At 49.9% G+C, this 17,841-nt stretch overlaps 1 protein-coding gene across 2 annotated transcripts in view; it reads left to right on the top strand.

Moving 5' to 3' along the window:
• The window catches only part of NCAN (neurocan), a 308,547-nt gene that overhangs the window by 230,642 nt on the left and 60,064 nt on the right, over positions 1-17,841 (top strand). The window lies entirely within an intron of this gene.

Genomic DNA, 17,841 nt, shown 5'->3' with positions numbered 1-17,841 from the left:
GTATTCAGAGGTCAGCCACCTCTGCAGACGGAGGTTCTCTTCATCCGCCACGGCCCACAGTTATTAATGCCTTTCTCCTCCACAGATCTCTCTGCCTCCCTTTTAAAGCCAGCCATGTGGATAGAGATGATTCTGGCCATCAAGGAGGCCGGCTGCTAATTATTTTCAGGAACCAAAGGACCGGGTCTTGGAGGTTGTTTTAAGATGCTCGGTGTGGGAGCCCCTCTGAACACTAGCCATGGGCCCGCAGGTTATTTTTTCCCCAGAACGATTGCTGTTTTTCAACTCTGTAGCCTTCCTGAGGGATACAATCTACCTCCTAGAGAGCCAGCGTAGTACAGTGGTTAGGAGCGGTGGAGTCTAATCTGCAGAACCAGATCTGTTTCCCCGTTCCTACACATGCAAGCTGCTCAGTGACCTTGGGCTAGTCACAGTTCTCTCAGAACTCTCTCAAGGGGTCCGTTGTGGGGAGTGGAAGGGAGGAGGAGTTTGTCAGCTGTGTCGGGACTCCTTTCAGTAGAGAAAAGCTGGGTATAAATCCAAACACTCTTCTTGAAAACTAGGTTCTGCTGGACAAACAGCCAACTCCAGGGCTTTCCTGCCTTGCTTGTGGGTACAGTTGCCAACTCCAGGTTGGGAAATTCCCTGCAGTTTTGAGGGCTGAGACAGGGGGTGGGGTTTGGGGAGGGAGGGAGGGAAGGGAAGGGACCTCAGTGGGATACAAGTCCATAGAATCCACCCTCCAAAGCAGTCATTTTTTCAGGGAGAACTGAGCTCTGTCATTTGGAGATCAGTCACAATTCTGGCAGATCTCCAGGCCCCACCTGGAGTTTGGCAACCTAACTTGTAGTTTTCCCAGAGGCATCAAGCTGGAAACAATCATGCAGGATTAGACTGACCCTTCTGGGCCCAGCCAGCTCAGGCTAATTATGTTTGATGACATCGCCGAAATGATCCCGCAAAAATAATTCTTATGTTCACAACAAAGGTGCAGAGGCTAAACTGCAAATCATCTCAAGGAAGGTGGCCCTCAGGGATCCTCAGGAGTCAGCTGCCAATGCCCCCCTCCCATGGAGATCTGGCTGTTTTGAAAGCCCCTCAAAGAAAGGCTCCAGGGGCCCACCTGCTGGGCCCTCTTCAGAGCTCGGGGTTTCTGAGCGCAACTCAGGCCAAGCTTTGAAGTCACCGTCTGCCAGCAGGGAAGAGATGCTGCTGCCGGGCTTTGAAGAGGACGTCTGTGGCTGCAGAGAGAATTTACATGGAAGGTTTTTTAATGCGTTGTTGAAGGCTTTCACGGCCGGATTCAACTGTTGTGGGTTTTCCGGGCTGTGGGGCTGTGGTCTGGTAGATTTTGTTCCTAACAAGATCTACCAGACCATGACCACACAGCCTGGAAAACCCACAACAAAGGCTTTTTTTCGTTTTTTAAAAAATCCTCTCCAGAGCAGAAATAATCCTGACGTAGTAGAACGATAAGTAGAACGATACTCTTGTCTGGAATGGGGACCTGGCAAGGCCTTAAATTTTTATAGGGCATTTTATATCTGTTTTAATTATGTGTTTTATGTTTTAATTCATTTAATATGGTACTTATTATTAATCAATGGCCTGGGATTTGCCCAGATTGTGGCTGAGGGGTCCCCAAATGGCAGTTGATCTTCAGGTGACAGCGACAATTTCCTGAGAAAACGCCTGCTCTGGAAGGTGGGCCCTTTGGTGTTACACTTCCCCAACCTTCCTCTCCAGGCCACACCCCCAAATCTCAGTCAGGAAAGTTGGTAACCCTAGATGAGACATATCGATGGGACTGCCAGGTCTGGCTGAACAATACATGGGGATTTTGGGACAGACCCTGAGGAGAATCGGGCTTTAGAGAGTGGAACTTCAGTAGGGTATGATGCCACATAGGTGGTTTCCGGACAGCCCCAACATAACAGGCTGGGCTGAGGCTGCTTATCCCATTTGGGGAAGGATCTCTCAAGACAGGCTCTTCCCCAAAATGGGCTCAGCCTGTTATATTTCCTAACTCGGTTTTATAGAAATGGCTGCACTAGCAACCTTTGGGGAGAAACCGGCTGAGTCGCGAGCACGGTTTGCAGTCACTTCCTCGTGCAGAAACCACCATAGATGGCGGACCCAGTGGCATTGGACACTGCTGAAGTCCCTCCCTCCCAAACCCTCCCTCCCTAGGCCACACCCTCAACACCTCAAGGTATTTTCCCCACCCAGTCCTGGCAGCCCCTTGTTGAACACCAGCAGCAGCAGCAGATCTGAGCAAATGATTTCCGGGCCCCCAGAACAATTGTTTTTTTTTCCTTTTAAAATTCCAGATCAAGGATGGTCCAGTTTACGGGAATAATGGCTGTTGATCCTGCTCGATGTCTCCTCCTGCCCACCTCTGTTTTGGGTAAGTGAATTTCAGGCTGCATGGAGAACTTCAGGTGTTGAACTCATTGCCGCACGGAGGGCTTCAGCTGATAGTTTACAAAGGTCCCTCAAATCCAAGGGAGAATCCTACCCATCTCTGCTAGCCATGATGGCTAAGCAGAACCTCCACACTCAGAGGCAGTTTACCAATGAATATCCCACCCTGAACATGTTCTTTCTCCAGAGCTGTGCCTCTGCAAACAAGCAAAATGGTGTTTCACTTCCTGCAGAAGACACAGCTGCCCTTGTGAGCAAGACCCTTATCCCTGGCTCAGAATTCAGCATTCCAAGAAACTGAGCAAAGCCACTATGGTTTTGTGAAAGTTTCTAGTCCTCAGGGCAGTATGAAGCTACCACGGGGCCAGGTGGGGATAATGCCCCAAGGGTCCCCGCTTGTTTCAGGGGTAGAAATTGCCCACACATCCCTCCCCTTCCTCGGCCAGCTCCTGGTGCCTGCCAGGCTGCTCCTTCAGCCAGTGGAGACTGAAGGAGCAGCCCAGCAGGGCCCCCCACAGGCTCTCATTTGCCTGCCCCCGGCCTCTGTCAGCCTGCTGGAGGCTGCAGCCGGGCACCCCTTGCCCTCGCCCCAAGCCCCTCACCAGGCTGCCCAGGACCTGCAGCTGCTCAGGCAAGGGGCAGAGCTTCCACAGGGCCGGGGCACAGGGCTGCCATTTTGTCCCAGGCACCATTTCCCCAGACTCTTTGTGATGGAGTGCCCAACCACCAGACTCCAAGTTCCCTTTTTTTGCCATCCAGTCACAGCTGACCCCGCTGCCCTTCTGGTTTTCAAGGCAAGAGATGTTCAGAGGTTGCTTGGCCTCCCGCCCAGGACGCTGCCGCTTCCTGGAGGCCTCCTCCACATACTCACTCAGGGATGAGCCCTGCTTAAGCTTCGCTGCTGAGATCTGTATCACATCTCTCTTTCTCACAATACTAGAACCAGGGGCATCCATTGAAAATGCTGGGGAAGAATTAGGACTAATAAAAGGGAAACACTTCTTCAATGCAGTGCCTGATTGATGCTTGGAATATGCTGCCCCCAGGAGGTGGTGATGGCCACTCACCTGGATAGCTTTAAAAGTGCTGGGCTTTGGACAAATCTTCATGGAGGAGAAAGTCGATTCGATGGCTACCAATCTTGATCCTCTTTGATCTGAGAGATTGCAAAATGCCTTAACAGACCAGGGGTGAGATCGGAGCAACAGCCACAGAAGGCCATTGCTTTCAAATTCTCCTGCATGTGAGTCTCAAAGGCACCTTTGTGGGCCACAATTTCCTCGTGAGTAGCAGAGTGCTGGACCAGATGGACTCTGGTCTGATCCAGCTGGCTTGTTCTTTATGTTCTTATAAGTTAAGATCAGGCTAGCCTGATGCAGGTCAAGCTTTGCCCCTGGACACAGCAGATCCCAAAGGAAGGATTCCTGGGCTCTGCCCCCCATTCTGAAAGGGGATGGAGGGAATCTCTGCTGTCTCTTTCCACTTTTTTTTTTTCTTTTGCTTAAACCCGGAGTTCAAATCCACCCAGTTGAGGCTCAGTTGAAAATCTGCTTTCCTCCTCGTCTCATTTCCCTGCTGTTGGTCTCATTGGCACGATGGACTTCTCTTCAACACGAGGTCCCAGCAGGGAATGCTTTGGGCTCCAGCAGATGAATTTAAGGCTGCTTAAAAAAAGGACTTAAGGCTGCTTAAAAAAGGACGCATAGGCCTTAAAAAAAATATCGAGGTCTCCCACCTTGAATCGGGCCGACGCGGGCTCGCCATGCGGGATGTCAGCGCTCGTGTGAATGTGTTTAGCCTGCACTGCTTTTCTTAATGTCTCTACAGTGATAAAAAGTGTTTGTTTTCTGTTCAAATGCAAGACGTTTCCTGCCTGACACGATCAGTCTTCTTTTTTGGACCTTTAGACTGAAGGTCATTGTAGTCTATTCCTTGCCAATCTGTATTATTCTCAGTGTATACCTAATTTCCAGATTTTCAATAGTCATTAGTATAGAGATGGATCCAGCCATGGAAAGAAACGGACAAAAATCCCACTCTCCCAAACAACAGTGCTGCAGGATCCAGGGAGTCACAAGAACAGTGCCTTTGCCTCTTGGCTGTCAGTTCTCCATGGGTGGATCATTAACTATGAATGGTAACAGGAATCCAGGCATGAATAAAGGATGAAGGTAAGACAGGCGGGGGGCAGGGGGGAGCTGCTGGCACCCTCTGTCCAGCCACTCATCCAGGGCACATTTTCCCTTCAGACATCTGATTCTTAGAGAACTCTGATGTCACGAACCACACATGTGGATTCCCTCCCCCCCTTTCAGCTTTGAAAGTTGCACATGGTGGTCATTTGAGTAGTCCAGGGATGCCAACAGCCAAGTACCAAATCACAAAACATCAACCAGGACAGTTAGTGTAGACAGTTGGTTTTGCTGCGTTCATGATTTGGTTCCAGTAGCATTTTCTCTTGACGTTTCACATGCATCTGTGGCTGACATCTTTAGAGGATAATCTGAACATGCCAGCCACAGATGCAGGCAAAACATCAGGAGAAAATGCTACTGGAACACGGCCATACAGCCCAGAAACCCCACCACACCCCAGTGATTCCGGCCGTGAAAGCCTTCGACAACACAGGTGAATGCTGTTGACCATTCTAGAACTCTCCCAAGGGCAGGATATTAAAAACAAAACAAAACCACAGACAGGAGGAAGCGGGGAGATGCTTTCCAGCCTCACTTTTAAAGTTCGTAGGTATATCACTGTGACTCCTTTAGATGGGCACAGAAGGGAGGAAGAAGAAGAAGAGTACAGGAAGAAGAAGAGGAGGAGGAGGAGGAGGAGTTTGGATTTTATATCCCCTCTCCCCGTTGGAGACTCAAAGGGCTTACAATCTCCTTGTCCTTCCCCCTTCACAACAAACACCCTGTGAGGTAGGTGGAGCTGAGGGAGCTCCGAGAAGCTGTGACTAGCCCAAGGTCACCCAGCTGGCATGTTTGGGAGTGTACAGGCTAATCTGAATCCCCCCAGATAAGCTCCTCCCATGCAGCTCAGGGCGCAGAGTGGGAGAATCGAAACCCGGGTTCCTCCAGAGATTAGATACACAAGCTCTTAACCTCCTCTACAATCACCACTGAGAAAGGACAAGCAGGTACCTGGAGGGAAACTGAGGCAGCGAGAGGAAAACAAATTGTAGCTGATCAGGGCAACCGAGAGGGCTCTAAGACAGGCATACCTGATTTAATGATCTTTCTGCAAGCTCTTGATGCAAAATATCCTCCTGGCTTAAGAGTGGCCTCGGTCGGAAAACCGTGGTACATCACTGGGCAGTACTCTGTCCTGTAAAGTATCGTTTCTTAGGGATATAATAGGCATATGATAACAGCCATGGTTGACAAATTCAGTCCATTTTTATGCGCATCTGGTGAACCGCTGCTTCCCAAAGGGCTACCACCTCGCTGCATATTTTCTATTTTAGGGATGAACTCTGAAGCGTTATCTCTCCAATTCTCCACCCTTCCACTCGCTTTCTTTAAAAGAGTGTTAAGGTTTAAATGCTGGCTGTGTTTCAGCACACACCTCACTTCGTCTGAAGTGACTCCTTTAAAGATACACAATGGGGAGCCTCCCTCAAAGTGCCTAACGCCACTGTTGGTGGTCCAGGTATTTCTCTGCAGGAAAGGGGCCAGCTGGGAAGTGGTAGGGTCAAATCATGCTGAAATTTGTCGAGTAATCTCCCCAGGGGCTGGACACTCGGACCTCCCGTCTGCCTGCAGCTCTCTCACTCTCGTCCTAGAAATGGTGTTCTTTTTCTTTTTCGCACTGGCGGATAGTGCTGAATGAGGGGTGGACGACTCGCACCCCCTTATTTGCTGGGTCATGGTCGTTGTGCACCTTCTGTCACTCATGTTCCTGAGCTTTCTGTTCCTTCATTTCTCCTGCCATTTATTTACAACTGACTCCAGAATCATGGTGTATTTACCACCAATTGCATGGGATTTCCTTGCTGGGGGGAACGGAGCACAAGTGGACAGAAAACAGTGTGAAAACGAACCCCCCCCCCCCCATGTTGGCACTTCCCTGCAGAGTCCCCGCTGTTTAGGGTTGTCAGCTCCAGGTTGGGAAATGCCTGGAGATTTGGGGGTGGAGCCTGAGGAGTTTGTGGAGAGCAGGAACCTCGGCACAGTGTCATGCCATGCCGGCAGAGGTGTACCGGGGGGATGGCACCTGGGGCAGCACCTGCTCTGGGTGCTTCCCCCACCTCACCTTTCCCCGCGGCCCCACTCTGGGCTTTAGCTGTGCTGTGGCAGTCCCGGGCAGCCGGGCAGGGCAGGGCGAGGCTGAGGGATGACCAGCAGGCCCGTGGCAGGCCCCCGCCCCGAGCACCCAGGCAAAGAACCCCCCCACGGGATCTAATGGGGGGGGGCTTCTAGGACAATTCTCACCCTACATGTCCCTCTGGCAGATACGCCACTGCATACAGGCCACCTTCAAAAGCAGCCATTTTCTCCTGGTAAATTGATCTCTGTCAGCTGGAGACCAGTGGTTATCCGAGGAGATCTCTATTCTCCGCCTGCTGCCATTGCTGTGACCACCAGTGCAGGGGAGCAGCAGCGGGGCCTTCATTTTTCCTAAGCCAGTCCCCCTGGGGGCCGTGTTCTGACATGCCACCAAGGGGTTTCCCATATGAGCTCCACCGCTCCAGTAATTGACGTAGTAGTAGTTTCCCACATAATGGGAGTGGCTGGAGCCCTCTCCAGATTACAGCTGATCTCAAAGCAACAGAAGTCAATTCTCTTGGGAGGTGGGTGGGAAATGGCTACTTTGGAAGGTGGGCTCTATGGCATGAGACCCTGCTGAGGTCCCACAGGAACATCCCAACCCACAGGTGGCAACCCTACATCCCATCCTATGTTGATGCAACACTTTCTGTTTTTCCTGCCAAGTCCCAGCCAACTTATGGCAACCCCTATTTTTCAAGGTAAGAATTGCTTGCAGGTGGTTTGCACTTTCCTGCCTCTGCAGCTTGACCCTAGCATTCCTTGGTGGTCTCCCATCCAACAATACCTAACAGGGGCTGGATTCCTCACAACACAAATAAAGCTGCTTTTCAGTTCACAAAATGCAACATTTTGGGGTGGAGTCTCGCAATCATTTCCCAAAACGCTTTGCAAAACGCTTTTATTTTTCCTGGTGAAAACATTTTACGCAGAAAAATCAGGTCTTTTTTTTTTTCCTGAAGCTATTTTTTTGGAAACATTTCCCGTTTGATGTGCAAAGAGCCAGAAACATTTTACTACTCACAATAGCCACACACACCCCCCCACACACACACACAGAGCTCTCTACTTCTCTGCTTTAGTGGGCAACCTATGCCTGCTATTTTCTGCCAGCCAAGGATTCCCCCCCCCCCAGCCACCCGTGCAACGCCTCATGTAAAAAAGTATCAGGAATGTTAGTTTTCACTACGCCAATTTGGCGATCTGTCATTTTTCCTTTTTTCGTTTGTTTGTTTTGAGGGAGGTGTCTTTGGGAAGGTACAACGACACAACATATATGCTTTTACGCTAATAGGACAGAGATGCCAGTGTGTTGTTCTGTAGAACTGTACTAAATAACAAAAATAAAATTTCTTACACTAAACATAGGAATGGCAAACTCTACACTATATAGGCAAGCGCTCAGTCTGGGTGTCTGTGCAGTCTATCAGTGCCACTATATGTGCCGCTTTTTTTGCTGAAAGAAGAGAGAGATCTTTCCAGAAGCCCATGTGATCTCTGTGCAGGTGGCTTTAGCCCTCCCTCCTCCCTCCCTCCCTCCTCCCTCCCTCCTCTCCCTCCTGTAAAAATCCTGACAGACAAGGCCACTCCTTCCCTCACTGGGGCAAAGGGTGCTTCTCACCAGCTCTGCTCTCCCATGTAGTATGATGCCCTCCCTGCCTCCCCAGGGAGCAGCAGTGGGCGAGGTGGTTGCAAGAGCAGGTGCATTCTAACTGTCAGAGGGAAACCCGGGTTTGACTTCCCTCGCTTCTGTCAGCTTCGAGCTGTGTGGAGGCTTATCTGGGGGAATTGTGATTAGGGCCTGTGCACTCCCACACACGCCAGCTGGGTGACCTTGGGCTAGTTCACGGCTCGGGAGCTCTCTCAGCTCCCCACCTCAGGGCAGGGTGTTTGTTGTGAGGGGGGAAGCGCCAGGCGACTGTAGGCCCTTTGAGTCTTTTACATGAGAGAAAGGGGGAATATAAATCCAAACTCCTACTCCTCCCCCCCCCTCCCTCCCTCCTCCTCCTCTTCTCTTCTTCCTCTTCTCCTCTTTCTTCTTCTTCTTCAGTGTCTTAACTCAAATCAGTTTCATGCTCTTCCCTATTTTCTACATACCTTTCAGTCTAGTTTGACTCAATGTAAATCTATCAATCACTTGAGGTCTGACTTGAATCTAAGGCATGCCCCAGACAAAAAATTCCAGGGGAGAGAACAGGGGTGCCAGCTGTCATTAGGCACACACTTTAAATGGAGCTTCCTTGTTCTAGAGATAGTATACCTGTGAATGCCAAGCAGGTCTTTTCTTCTATAAGTATCTGTTGGCCTGGTATGTCCATTCTATATACTAGTGTTACAATTTCCTCATTCTAGATAAATTCCAGATTAATCCCCGATCTCATCAGATTCTCAGAAATTGAGCAGGGTGAACCCCTTGTTAGTATTTGGACGTGGGAAGCCGCCAGGTAGCAGAGAGGGTGGTCCTGCAGAGGCAGGCACGGCACACACACTCCAACTCCTCTTTGCCTTTGAAAACCCACGGCTGTAGATCAGCTGTGACGGGCAGCAATTTCCCCACCGGGTGAAACAGATGCTGGCTGCAGATGGACCTTTTTTGATTCGCTCCTGCTGGGCTCTTTCTGGATGTTCTTGTGGACTTTTTTTTAAAGTAATGGCTGTTTCCCCTTTCTGGCCCCTCAAGCGATGCTATTCCAAGCTCTCAAGTGTTCTTAGCACCTCAAAAAAAAAGAAAAGCCATTATTTACAGTTCCCTCCAGCCCAGATAGCCCCAGAAGCGCATCGCTTCTCTCTCCGCGGGATCCTTTTATCTCTCATAATCTCCCTTTCCCAATCATCAGGACCCGTGGATGCTCCCCCCACATCCCACTCTCCCTCTCCCCCCTGGTGCCTGCAGGCCAGCAAGCCCGCATGTGCCGCTGAGCTGCTATGGTGGACAACTGCTCTTAACGGCTTTGCATAATTAGTGGTATCGATGAAGCTTTCCTCCTGCTTTGGGTGGTGTAAGAAAAACGGTTAAAAAACTGCACAAAAAGGATAATTTCTCTCTTAAAATGCGTCCTTTCTCCTCAGCTCAATCCTTTCTCTCCATGCAGAAGCCACTTCGCGATTTATAGGGTTGCCATCCTGCAGGCAGGGCTCAGGGGTGTCGTCCTGGTGGATATCGAGGCATGTAGTTGGCACAAAACGGTGCCCAGGGCTAACTCCAGGCACTGTGCGTTGCCCCAGCTGTGCCAGTCTCCCACCAGGACGGGCACAGTTGGAAGGCCGCTGAGGGGAGCTTCATTCCTCACCCCAATCTCCTTCCCACCTGGAGATTTGGGATTGGGGGGCCAGCCAGCCTGTCCTTTTTTCCATCTCACATGATACTCCACTCTTCACTCTGGAGATGGAGGCAAGCCTCCTCCCTCTTCCCCCAGGATGGCATCTTTGATCCAACTTAAGTCTGTGCCCACAACCCCAAGGGAGTTCCCAGCTACAGAATTCCAGCAACGAGTGGGCTTTGTTCCATAGGAGAGTTGCCACACTGATGCCAGAGTCCAAGAGTCACCTTTTAAAGAACAGCAGGTGGCTCGTGGCATTGATGCTGCCGGGCGATCAGCTATCGTTTCTGCTTCTTTGGCTCTCCCATCCCCCACTGGGTCCAGCCGGGCTGTAGCCAAAATCAGTCTGGGGAATGAGCAGGGTGTCCACCACTATCATCGTTGTTGATTACTGAGGCTACTGCAGAGTGCCAAAAGTGTACAGTGATCAATTCCCTGGGGAAAGGCCGCCTCGAAGAGTTTTACCTGTGACATTGCGCCCCGCTGAGGCTCCTCCCTTCTAGCAAACTCTGCCTCTTCCCAGGCTCCACCCTCTGAATCTCCTACAGGGATTTTCCCAACCAGGCTGGCAACCCTCAGGCCATCTCACAGCGGCAGGTCTAAAGTGACCCAGCACTTTCTCAAATTATGTGCCAGGCATTGTAAGGAACCAGTAAAGTTCAGGCCAAAGTAACTTTTCGGGCTCTTTACGAGCCAAGTACTTTAAGTCGACTGCCAAAGCATGCAGGAACTGACCTCCAACGCGACAAAATGTAGCCTCTTTACGGCACCAACGCAATGATGAAGGAAAACCCTTTATTTCAGAAATTCCTTCTGTTTCCACCAGTTATTCAGCTCTAATGGATCCTTGAGCACCGGGTACATGGCCGTAAGCCGTCTCTGATTCAAATATTCATTATTCATTCAAGTGGTACTCCTTAAGTCTTATGGCCAGTCTCTCTTTATATGCCCAGGGTAATGCTGATCGCCACTTTGGGTCTAGAAAGGAATTTTCCTCCAGACCAGACGATCCCAGGAATCCAGAGATGCCCCACCTTCCTCTGGGGCATGAGCAGGCTTGGTAGGTGGGTGGTGGGACAGCTGCGTTAATTTCCAACATATGCGGTGAACAAGGCTACGACCTTAGAGTCACTTCCAGCCTGCGTTTCGAGATTCTTAAATTATGAATTTACTAATATTCATATTCAAAGTTCTCAACAAACGGGGTCGTGGCTGAACTTCTTCAAGAAAACAATAAATAATTAAGCGTATTGTCAAAGGCTTTCACGGCCGGAATCACTAGGGTGTTGTGGGTTTTCTGGGTTGTTACTACTGGAATGCTGGAATTTTACTACTGGGATGCTACTGGAACATGGCCATACAACCCGGAAAACCCACAACACCCTAGCAATAATTAACATGTGGCTAGCCAAGATCTTGGAAGCTAAGCGTAGTCAGCCCTGGTTAGCATTTAGAAGGGAGACCATCAAGGAAGACCAGGGTTGTGATGTGGAGGCAGGTGATGGCAAACTACCTCTGAATGTCTCTTGCATTAAAAACTCCATAAGGGGCCACAATAAGTCAGCTGTTGCTTGCCGGGAGGGGGGGCGGAAATCTCTGTTACAAGCCATCGCAAAGAGCAAGAGTTGCAGGATACCTTTAAACGACACGTTTCACAAAGGAAAAATAGCATTATTAATGGCTTCAATATGCGAACCCCACCCTGTACCATCCGCAGCCCGGTATTCGCGAACAACGTTAGGAAATACCTTCACAGCCCTGCTTTCATGACTTCTGAAATGCTGGACTGGGTGATCTCGATTCCTGCAAGACTGTGCAGGGGGGTTTTATACACATGACGCCTAGCGATGGGGAACAGGAAACTGCCATGTCCAAGCCCATGGAGAAGCTCTCTGGCAGGAGGCAGGCTGCCCTTAGGGAGGGGTCACACAAAGGTAGAGAGAGAGGCTTTTGCAGAGACCTGATTTTGGCCACTGAACACCCGTTAACTGAGGTGTCTGTTCGCCTGTAAGCCAGTGCTGTCCAGTCACTGCCTCTTATGCTTACCCTATGAATTAATTATCTCCAGAACATGCTATCACTGACAGACATTCTCAGGTCTTTGGTAAACTGAAGGTCATGGGGCTTCCTTTTATAGGTTCAATCCATCTAACTTTTAAGATTTTAAGATTTAATAGGTCTCCCTCTCCTGTGGGGCTCAGGGGCAGAGTATAACAACATAACACAATATATAAAAAAGGTGTTGTTTGAAGGCAGTTCTCACAACCGCTTTGGCTTTTACATGCGCATTGTCTGTCAACAAAGGATTCTGACTTGAAATCACTGGACTCCGAAGTAATGGTTGCAGATCCATATTTGACATTTAGGAATTGAAATTACCGGAAGTTTCCTTGCACAGGTAGGGGTGCAAGAAGCTGGGACATAAGTTCGTGGGGCCATTCAAAAACATATACAAAATCACTCAACTGGCTGAATGTCAAGCCCCGGATCTGCAACCAATATTGGACTCAGTGATTTCAGTCAGAAGCCTTTATTGGCAGACAGCGGCATGGGCAAAAGAAGCCAGTTCTGAGAACTGCCTTCAAACAACACCTTTTTATGCCCCAACGCCCTCCCTTCCCCCTCCATCCTGAGATATCGAAGCAGAGTCACAAGGGACACAGAAGAGGAGTGCCAAACCTGTTACTTTCTCAAGGGCGTGTGACCGGGGATCACCAGTAAGTTAGATCTGATGATCCATGTGCTGTTTGAGGGACATACCAGGAGAAACAGTCCTGCAGGTATGCAGATCCCAGAGTATTTAGAGCTTTGTGCATTAGTACAAGAACCTTCAATCTAACTTGGTGCTCCACCCAAAGCCAGCGCAGCTGGCGGAGCGCACGTTTATATGGGTTCGCCATGAGGATCGTGTCAGGACCCTCCTAGCTGGGTCTTCCTCTTTTCCTGCAGACTTCAACTTTTCCTAGCCTTATTGTCTTTTCCAGGGAGCCTCACTTTCTTAGCATGTAACCAAATTACAATGGTCTCAGTTTAGTCACAAACTTCTAGGGAGAATTTAAGCTTGATATGATGTAAAACCCTCTTATTTATCTTTTGGCAATCCAGGACATCCAGATAACACCTTCAAAAGAGAAAACAATGCACGTGGAGTACGTTTACAAAACGGTGCACGGTGCTTACCATGTGTCCTGTGCCTCCACCACTTCCCCAGCCAAACTTCCCCACTGTGCCCTCTCTTTGCCAGTCCCTCCCCACTTCCACAAACCTTTCCTTCCATATGAGTGGCACTGGGTTGGCAACGCCACATGCTGGGGCAGAGTCAAGGCCAGGGAGGCTGACCTTGGGCTGTGGGGAGGGGAGAGGGAGGGATGGGGGCAGGTGGCCAAAATGCACCCTCATGCGACTCCAGGCAAATGGTCTCTTGGGCTGCTCCCACGCTCCTCCTTATACCCCCAGATGTGCCATTGCATGTCTTGCAAACCTCCAGGTGGGGCTGGAAATCTTCCAGAATCACAACTGATCTCTAGAGGACACAGATAAGTTTCCTGAGAGGGAGTGGCTGTTTTGCAGAAGGCACTCCATCACAGGGGCGTAACGAGGCAAACTGTAGCCCTGGGCAAAACCTGAGTTGGATGCCCCCCCCCCTCCCCCCATGGTCGGCCACTTCACCACGACCAAATTTTTTTTGCACCAGGACATTGGTGCGTGCAGGGGGGGAATTTTTAGACATATCAGCACTAAAATTTCAGCGTATCATCAGAAGACTGTCCTTATGCTACCCCCCAAGTTTGGTGAGGTTTGGTTCAAGGAGTCCAAAGTTATGGACTCCCAAAGGGGGTCCCCCAACCCCCATTGTTTCCAATGGGAGCTAATCCCCAAATTGCCTGCCCTATGCAGCCCTTTGTCTGGAGTTAGGTCAAAACTCCTTGAATCCGTACTGGCTGAAGGCTTTTGTGATTCCTGCCAGTTCATTTTCTCGGACTGTAATTCCTGTCCCACCCTCCTGCCTGCTCTCTGACACCCATTCCAACCCCTGGTTTCCATAATTGAAGAAAAATGGCTCTATTGGACTGTCAGTGAAGATTCACTTGCTCCTTTGTCCTATTCAGAAGCTTAGAAAATTAAAGGTCAACTATTGGATAGAGAGTTCTCTCCTAATCACCCAGCCAAGAAAACATGCTCCCCTTATTTTTTCTCTCCCATTTGAATGGGGCCACTTGGCACGACTACCTGTATTGCTTAATAAACCCTGCTCAAAGGAGAGCCATAATGCTTGCCAGGTTTACCGTTATGCCCTATGCCTTGTTACATGGCAGATTTAATAAGCAAGAAAAGGCTAAAAGATTGTGCCCATGTAATGATGGCTCAGTTGAATCTCTGGCCCACCAATTACTACACTGTCTCAGATTCAAGGAAATCAGATCCAAGTATGTGAATCTTACTCCTTTACATTTACCAGATCTCCCCATTTTAATTAGATTACACTACTTGTTGGACAACCCTGATCCTTCTCTCTGTATGATAGTGGCAGACTTTCTCCTGGAAATTACCAAACGCCAGTAGATTTCCTTCGACCTAACATTTATTTCCTGTATTGTATATGCTTTTTAATCCATTTTTATTATTGTTGTACTGTTGTCTATGCCAATAAAGGCTTGCAATGGGAGCTAATAGGAGATGGGGGCTACAGTTTTGAGGGTCCATAACTTTGGCCCCCCTGAACCAAACTGCACCAAACCTGGGGGGTATCATCAGGGCAGGCCAAAATGGAAAACAACTAAAAATACCCAAAAACAAACCCAGCATTTTGATGCCCCCCACAAGGTGATGCCCTGGGCAGCTGCCCACCTTGCCCAATGGGCATTACACCAGTGCTCCATTATAGCCTTATTGCCCACTGAGGTCCAAGATCCCTTCCCAAATCTTTCTGTCTCCAAGCTCCACCCACAAAACCTCCAGGAATTTCTCACCCTGGAGTGAGTGACTCTCTGCACAGGAGAAACTGGGGCAAGGCTTGAAGGCTTGTTTGGACCTTTCCCCCTCCCTCAAAGAGCTGCATGGGCGTAGGTTAAGAGCAACCGGAGAACCTGGTTTTTCCACTCTGCCACTTGAGCTGTGGAGGCTTATCCTACGGAACCAGGACAGCTTGGGCACCCACCATACTTTTCCTGTGCCGGGCACTGAACAGTCACAGTTCTCTCAGGACTCTCTCAGCTCCTCCCACCACAGGGTGTTTGTTGGGGAGAGGGGAAGGGAAAGGAGATTGTCAGCCCCTTTGAGCTCCCTACAAGAGAGAAAGGGGGATTTTAAATCCAACTCCTCCTCCTCCCTTCCTCTTCTTTCTTCCTTCTTCTCCTTCTCCTTCGCCTCTCGGCTTTCTTCTGCCCCAGGCTCCCAGGAGACTGGGAAGGTGATCCAGATCAACAAAGTCCACCATCAGCTCCTCCAGGTGGGTTCTGGCCTGGAGCCGGTGGCCTCTTCCTTGTTCCTCACCTCGCTGCAGCCCTCCGCTCACCTTTGGCCCCCAACGACCTGCCTCTGACTCCACCTGATCAAGTGGGAGCAGTGCAGTCGGCAACGGGCAGCCAGAGGACATCTCGGGTGCTGGTGGCCAAAGACAACGTGGCATGATTTCCATGGGTATGAAGGGAGGTCTCCCCTTGCCGCTATCCCCACCACCGCTACGTAATGCAACGCTGCTGCTTTGGGCAATGCCTCGGCCAGTGATTTCTGGGCTGTATCGGGCTGGAAGTAGTGGTTGGGATTCACGACTTAACAAGACCTGGTACCTTTTGGAAGTGACAGGTGAGACTGAGGCTATTAGAGGCTTCATAGTTTACCTTGACCACTGGAGGTTTCCTCGCGGAAACGTGTCTGGCTCTCTTAAAGGTTGAAAATGGTCTTGTGGGACCCAGTTGTGTTATCATAAAGGCCTAATCCCCGCTGAAAATTTAAATACAGATGCAACCAGGTTTCAAACAAGTACTCTTTTCTACTCCAGGTTTCGACTTCAAGTGCAGGTGTGATGAGGACATCCATCTCAATCACGCTGTCAAACAGTGCAGCAATCCCCACTACTGCTTAGATCCAATGCTGCCATCTGCCTCAAATGCCTTTCCTCACCCTGATTGGCTGTTGTGTCATGTTAAGGAAGTTGGGTTTTGCGAAGTTCCATGCTAACAGTTTGAAAGTACAGTTCTTTCATGCACACATTTAAGCAAGTACGTTCTCTCGTGCTACAATGATAGACTCAGCCGGCAAAACAAAAGGCTGCGCTATTACCCATTACAGCCCCTGCCTGCGACTCTGGATTGGCTGGAAGGCATTTTAAGGCCATCCTCACAGTGGAAATTTGAAACCACATTAGACCAACCTCCCCCCCAATCGATCTGGATTGAGACTTTTTTTTTCTAAAGGTTCACATTCAAGGAGGTTCGAAAACACGGATGGGGTGGGGAGTGCCAGAACCGGATGAATCTGTGTTCGGTCGCTTCAGCCGTGTGAGTTCTTTTTTTGTGAAACCTGGATATTTCCAGGTGAGTATCCCGGGATTAATCGGCAGTGGGAATTTGGCCTGCATGCAATACAATATTTGTAATGTAACACATTATGGATCCTTAACATATTCTGATGATGTAATAAACAAACAAATATATTTATATAAAGTTGTGGTTTCAGTTGTATGGTCAGAATTTAGTAGTGAGTTCTTCTCTGACGCCGCATCTGTGGCTGGCATCTTCAGGGATCTTCAGAGGATGCCAGCCACAGATGCAGGCGAAATGTCAGGAGAGAATGCTGCTGGAACGCGGCCATAAAGCCTGGAAACCACACAGCACCCCAGTGATTCCGGCCGTGAAAGCCTTCGACAATATATATTCTATATTTTTATAATTTTATAATTAGCTGCCCTGTATGCATTTTCTTGATCTTTTGGGCACTTATTGCAATTATATTATCTCCTGTCAAGAGTTTCTGGAATTGGAGGTGTGCATAGTGTGGAGAAAGTGGGGAAAGAAACACCTTTTTCTCCCTCTTTCCAAACACACACGGACATACATACATACAGAGAGAGACAGAGAGAATAATTAACCTGAGGAACTGACTGCCACATCTCTGTGCTGAGAGACAAGGTACCTTTGAATGTCAGTTGTGGGGAGTGGCCCTTTGATCCCTGTCTGTGGACTTCCTGGAAGCATCTAGTTGGCTACCAGGGTTGTCAACCTCCAGGTAGCTCCTGGAGATCTCCAGCTATTACAACTGATCTCCCGTCTGATAACCAGTCCCCTTGGAGAAAATGGCTGCTCTGGAGGGTGGACTCTATGGTATTATAACCCCTCGAGGTCCTTCAGTTCCCTAAAGCCCCCCCCCTCCCCAGACTCCATCCCCCAAAACCTCCAAGTATTTCCCACCCCACATCTCTGTTGGCCACTGTGGAAAAAAGGACAGTGGCCTAAGTGGACCTTTGGACTGATTTAATAGGACTTTCCCTAAATTATAAGGGAGGGTGATTATAAGGGAGGATATTTCCTAGGGTGTCAGGGGGGCCGGGGAGGGCAGGAGCCCAGAGCACCCCCTTTACAGGGGGGGCTCCCAGCTGCTCGATTGGGGCTGGCCTCAGCACCGGTCAGCCGCGCGTCGGAACACCGGTGAGACCCCCTAACAGGGGAGAGGCCTCCCTGCCACGCAGCTGGGCCTGGCCTTGGGTGCCAGCAAGTGGCGCCCCAGCATGGGGGGAGCTGCTGGGCACCAACCGGGTCACCACACCGTGGGACAGGCCAGGTGCAGGGAACTTACTGGCGTCCGGTGCCTCCCCCCATGACCGAAAG

Source organism: Sphaerodactylus townsendi, linkage group LG05, assembly GCF_021028975.2.
Source record: "Sphaerodactylus townsendi isolate TG3544 linkage group LG05, MPM_Stown_v2.3, whole genome shotgun sequence".
Classification (NCBI taxonomy): domain Eukaryota; kingdom Metazoa; phylum Chordata; class Lepidosauria; order Squamata; family Sphaerodactylidae; genus Sphaerodactylus; species Sphaerodactylus townsendi.
The sequence above is the reverse complement of the archived record's forward strand: the minus strand, read 5'-3'. Positions and strand labels throughout refer to the sequence as shown.